Source organism: Epinephelus moara, chromosome 4, assembly GCF_006386435.1.
Source record: "Epinephelus moara isolate mb chromosome 4, YSFRI_EMoa_1.0, whole genome shotgun sequence".
NCBI classification, from domain to species: Eukaryota; Metazoa; Chordata; class Actinopteri; order Perciformes; family Serranidae; genus Epinephelus; species Epinephelus moara.
Window position 1 is genome coordinate 10,915,191 of NC_065509.1, and position 6,062 is coordinate 10,921,252.

Consider the following 6,062-nt stretch of genomic DNA (forward strand, 5'->3'; position numbering starts at 1 on the left):
TGCAAGGAAGCCTTTCCCTTGTGTCTGAAGGTTTGTTTTTTTTCTTTTTCCGCAAAGCCATACTCACATGTGACCCAATATTGGACAGTTCATGTCCCTTGCAGATGTAAGCAGGCTTTTTCCGAGATGACACAGAATGACACCTCTTCTGCTTGACTTGTTGGTCTAGGGGTATGATTCTCGCTTTGGGTGCGAGAGGATCTGGGTCTAAATCCCACAGGAGCCCTGAAACAAGAGTGTTATTTAAGTGAGTTTAGTTGAGCAACTATGCAGGAGAAGAACCTTGAGCATGAACTCCAATCCTGGATAAGCCCAAGGCTCACAGTTTTTCTTTTCTTTTCTTTTCTTTTCTTTTTTCTTTTCACTAAGCCATACTCATGTGAGACACATGCCAAACACTGGCAATTCTATGTCAGTTTCAGGCTCAAGGAGGCTTTCATCGACTCTGCACAGAATATTTTGGTTCGTTGGTCCAGGGGTGTCATTCTCGCATTGGGTGCAAAAAGTTTTTTTGCTCAAGGGCTATTGTGCACAATGCAAAAAATACAATACTCTTACCTGCTGGATTTTGCTCTCAAGCATGAGAGAGGTACAGGGTTGAAATCCCAAATAAGCCCAACGGCAAAAGTTGGTCAATGTGGACTTTATAATGAGTGAAAACAAAGCTGTACAAGAACTGTGCACTTAGCAATGTAGCCATTGCCATTGTTGAGTTGCACTGTAGCAAACATCGGTCAGGTTCAACTCTCTTGAAAGTCTACCTTGTGTTTTTTTTTTGTTTGCTAAGTCATACTCACGATGTTTGCTGTGTTGTGTTTTTCACTGTCTTTGTTTGTTTTGTTTTTAGCTTCTAAAGAGGAGGCTCTTGAGAAAACATTGGCTGGACAAGTCATTGGAGGCCTACAAAACCTGACAGACATTGTGATTGACAAAAACCTGTGGAAAGACGACAGATGACTGATTTCCATCACATTGTCAAGTATATACATTGTATTCTAAATGGTATTACTTGATTACAAACAGGTTTTGTTCTACATAGTGCTTGCTATTTCAGTCCAAATGAATGAAACACTGCTGCCCTTACATTTTGAAATTCTGCAAGAACACTGCACTTAATACATATGAAAACTGTCAACACCAACAGGCAGCTACATAAGAAGGTCAACTACTGCATTCTCACTTAACCAATACAACAACTCATTTGCTGTAGCCAGATTTATTTCCCGATTATAGATTAACAAATGTGCATAAATGTAAGTGCTTTTATTATCATACTTTAAAAAACAGAACAGAACAGTTGCATTACCTTTCGTAGGAAACAGTTTATGACAACAGCTTGAAATAGCTGCCCTTTTCGGTTGGTGACACAAAAGTGGAGTTTGTAGGGTGGGAACCTAAAACAATGGGCCTAATGATGCAGTAGAGCTGGGAGCAGCTGCAGAGTTGGGTAATAATTTTCCATGGATTAGACGCCATGTGAGACACCTCTCACATTATACATACTAATTTGATCCAGTGCCAATATTTATATATTCTGATGACTTGACCAGGACTCTATGAAAGACGAAATCATAATGGAGCCCTTCTTGCTATATATAAGCATAAATTTAGAAGAATCATCTTAACTTTTAAGCATGCTCACACATATAATTTGAGCTATCACAATACAAAGACCTGGTTAAAAGAAAAAAATGTAAATATTGGGTTGCCTTTAAAACCCTCCTGACAACAACACAGGTATTCTCTAAATAGAAAATTGGATGTACACTGTTTGCAAGGTTTGTCCAACCCAAAAAGGTCTTCCATATCCAAACCAAAGCTGGAATACATGTCTTCCCTTCAAAATGCAAAAATACAAATCAGAAAAAGCAGTGCATTGCAACAAACCCCCAAGTAATCAAACTCACTGAGCGTAGTATTGGGAATAAATAATCTGGTCTTGACTTGATTTCCAGTCCTCTGTTCAATAGTTATTGTCTTCAGATCATACTGATTTCCTTGTTTACTTCAGATGGATGTTGTGCAACCATGAAAAGAGCGAAAAGCTTTTTTCCCCTCTCCACTGAAAGCTGTTTGGCTCTTACATTACTCCTTCCTTACTCCGAATACCTCCTAATCATCACTCCTTCAATTCCCTTCCATTTGTTTCACAGGACACATCCCCTTACACCTGTGATCTTGCAGGACACAGATCACCTGACCAGTGTTGGCTATGTGAGATTGTGCATAACAAACAACTTACAGTAAAGCATCTACGACATGGATATGATGCACCAAAGGTTTCACCTTAAAAGGGTTTTTAAACTTAATTTTTTCCATACATATATCCCTCCCCTTACATTTATGGCAGCATCACAAAATTAAACCAAAATAAATTTAGCATTTAGAAAAAAAATGAGATTGGGTATCTGTGACAATCTATAGATTGTATTAGTCTGTATAATATACTAACACCTTAAAACACCCCATGTGCATTTTGATTTGTCCACCATGTGAGACCACCTGAGTAGCTGCTAATTAGCCTGACGTGTTACAGCCATCAAATAGCTTTACGTCCACATAAACGCACCTGCACCATCTGTGTGGGCTTCCCCAGACAATACAAGCAGCAGTGATGTGTTTCACTGTGGGTGTATTTTGATGCAGTGTTTTATAAAGTATCCCTACCCTTATCTCTCCCTGAGGAATCACAGTGTTGTTCCTGTGTGCTAATTGGCTTAATTACATGCAGTCTAATGTGGAGTGAGGGGACGCATCCAAGTCCCCTAGCTGCTCCTTCTGTCTGTCCTGCTTACTTTGCCCATAACATTAGGAACTATTTTCATTTATATACTGAGCTTTTCTGGATACAACTCCCGTCTGACTACTTCAAACCAATATTAATGGTTGAACCCTCAGTTAAATACAGTCTACCAGCTGAATGTAGACTTTAATATCTGTGCAGTAGAGCAGTGCATTGTCTGATAGTGTGTTATTTAACTCCTTCCCTTTGCTACAGACTGATGGATTCAATGTAGTAAGATAACGTGCTGTTGCACATGAACATCCGTCAATCATCAGTCATCAGTTGGGCAGATCACCTATTTGGTTCAAGTCCAAATCTCTCAGGCTGTTCTTACAAACAGTTGTATGTTTTCCTACAAAAAATAATGCACCAAAACATTTTCCCACATATTTTGGAAGGCTGCGATCACATCACCAATGTGCTGATGGGAGTAAGCAGCCCCTAGCGGTCTCGTAAGGAGGTAGGTTGGGGTGGTGGATGAGTCAAAAAAACTCAGACTTTATCTCAGGACTTTACCCTGGAGTTGCATGTGCATTACCAAGTAAAACGGACAGTCCTCAATTTCAGCAATACTGGTATTGATTGATGTCCCAGTTTGTTGAACAGAGTACAGGTTTGTATGCTCTGTTATATGCTCGATCATCTGATCGGTGAAGAGCCGCTTGAAATATGCAAATGGCATCTGCACTGAATCAGGAATGGTAAAGACGGGCTCAGGTACAGTAAAAGCTGCAATGGACTTTTTTATCCACATTCTTAGTTTTGATTTTGCAGGAGGGCTGGGATTTTGGTCCAGGTCTTGAATATTTCAATAAGCTTATTCCTGCTTCTCCTTTTGTTTGGCGGTGGCAGTAGGGCTTCCCAAGGTGGTACATATAATCGGAATCATTTTCACTCTCCCCATCACTGAGGTCTCCACCCTCAGAAACAGCAGGATCTGCGGGCAAAATTGCAACGGTGCTCGTTGTAGGCCTCCTGCCGGAATGAAATGTTTGGACATCCATTTCATCTGACAGAGAAACACATAACATTACTATCTGGTCATTACTCAGTTATGATGACAGAAATAATGAGCACTAGCTCATAATTTTTCTTATAATGTAAAGATCTCATTATGATCTTATTATGTAAATAGTAAATGGCTTCATAGATATGCTGATCTGAAGATAAAACACAAACAATGCAGTCTGGTGCAGTGTGTTTATATGCTGAGCTACCGGTGCTTTGGATTTACTTGCAACCTTGTTAACTGCCGACTTTCAGAGAAAAGCGTCTGTGGTTCTCGTAGTGACAACAGCTGTTTTCAACCAGGAAGAGAGTACCAGTAGAGAGTTTTGATATTGTAACAAAACAAAATGAACAAGGAGGCATTCTCGAGGACAGCTACGTATTCTCTTCCTGGTTGAAAACAGCTGTTGTCAATACGACAACCACAGACGCATATGACTCAAAGTCGCCAGTTAGCATGGTCGCAAATTAACACTAAGCTACAGATACATGGTTAGTTTTAGTTTTAGTAAAGTACATAGTCCCTGTTTCCTTTATATACAAGCTAAGACACAAGTCACTTGTCCACTTCGCATTTATGTGAGCATGTTGCCACGCTAGTGTTAGCATTTAGCTCAGAGTACAGCCTCCCAGAGCTGCCAGCATGTCTGTAGAGCTGGTGTCATTTTAGAAAGTCAAAATGTGAAAAAAGAGAAATCCGAAAAAAGTAAGAATCTTGGAAATGTCATACTTTAGTATTATAATAACAAAAATGACAACTGATTATGAAGAGAAACCCACAAGTGAATACAGCCAAACACTCTAAACAGAACTGTTTACATGAAAGGACTCAGTTGCAGGAGTCATGTATCATATCCTCTGGTTCATTGCTGTTAATAAGCAGCTGAAACCGTTGCCTAATTAAGTGCTCCATGATCATTTTTTCTCCAGTTCACTGCCTGATTAACCTTTTTCAGGTCACACTGCTGTTTTTTCTTTATTCTTTTGTTTTGTCATCTTGTCCCAGTTCAGTGCAGATGGCGTAGTGTAATAGGAAGCACAAAGTGAATATAATTAGTGCTGTGACAAATTTCTGTGCGGCCCAGAATCAATACTGGCACTTTAGTAGTGCTCTTATATGCAGACCTGGCAGCTCTGGTTTATGTATTTATTTGAGCTGATATAGGCTACAAAGCTGGGTAGCATAGGGTTAAAAAAACCCTTTTTATTTTTTTTATTTTACCTTGCCATGATCAATGCAATGCAATTAAATTCTAAATAAGTCCTTATCTAAAGTTACCAATTTCTCTCCAATCCATTTATCCCTTCAGGTCAATGAAATGAAGTGTGTTTCCCTAAATTTGTTTACACCTTATCACAATAAATAAATAAATAAATAAATAACATGACTGCAATGGAAAGCAGTTTAATTCACAGAATTATTTTACAGCTATTGAAAGCATTTATTGGATAATGATGTCATCAGAGCAGTAGGTGTTGAATTTAAATGCTGTTTATGTGTGTGTATGTGTGTGTGAATAATTTTATGCATGAGATAAATCACCTGTTTATGTTGTGTTATTTGCGCTGCACAGTGTGTGTGAATGGGAAGCTTATGCACACGTTTGTATGTAAACATACACACGAGCAGGTAAAGGTGTGCATATTTGCATTTGTGCGTGTCTGTATGTGTGTGTGCATCACTGCTAAGAATATGTATGTATAAATAAACAGCTAAGTTGCTCTGATGAGACTTCACACTCCACTGCACAGCGGTGATAAGGTCATTAACTCCCCCTCCCAACCCGTAAACAAGCACCTGTTACGCTCAAACACCTCTGACACACAAACACACACCTTAGATACATTCTTGAACCTGCTTCGATAAGTATCTCAAGCAGAAGCCATTTTGTATGCACTGTTGCCAATGACCCAGTGAGAACTCTGAGTGTCTTACGGCGCATCACACCAGGTTGAAGCATCTGCTTTGAACAGAAGCCCGAAACTGCTGTTTTTACCCCAAAAAGGATGTTAATGAGAAACATCTTATTAGGCCTGGAGACACTCTGCAGTATTTAACAATTAAGTAAGCATGTAATTGCTCCCTCTGACACTGATAACTGATTTAAAATCCTACTGTTAACTTATAAAGCTCTAAATGGTCAAGCTCCATCATATCTTAGAGAGCTCATAGTGCCATATTATCCCACCAGAACACTGCGCTCTGAGAACGCAGGGTTACTCGTGGTCCCTAAAGTCTCCAAAAGTAGATCAGGAGCTAGAGCCTTCA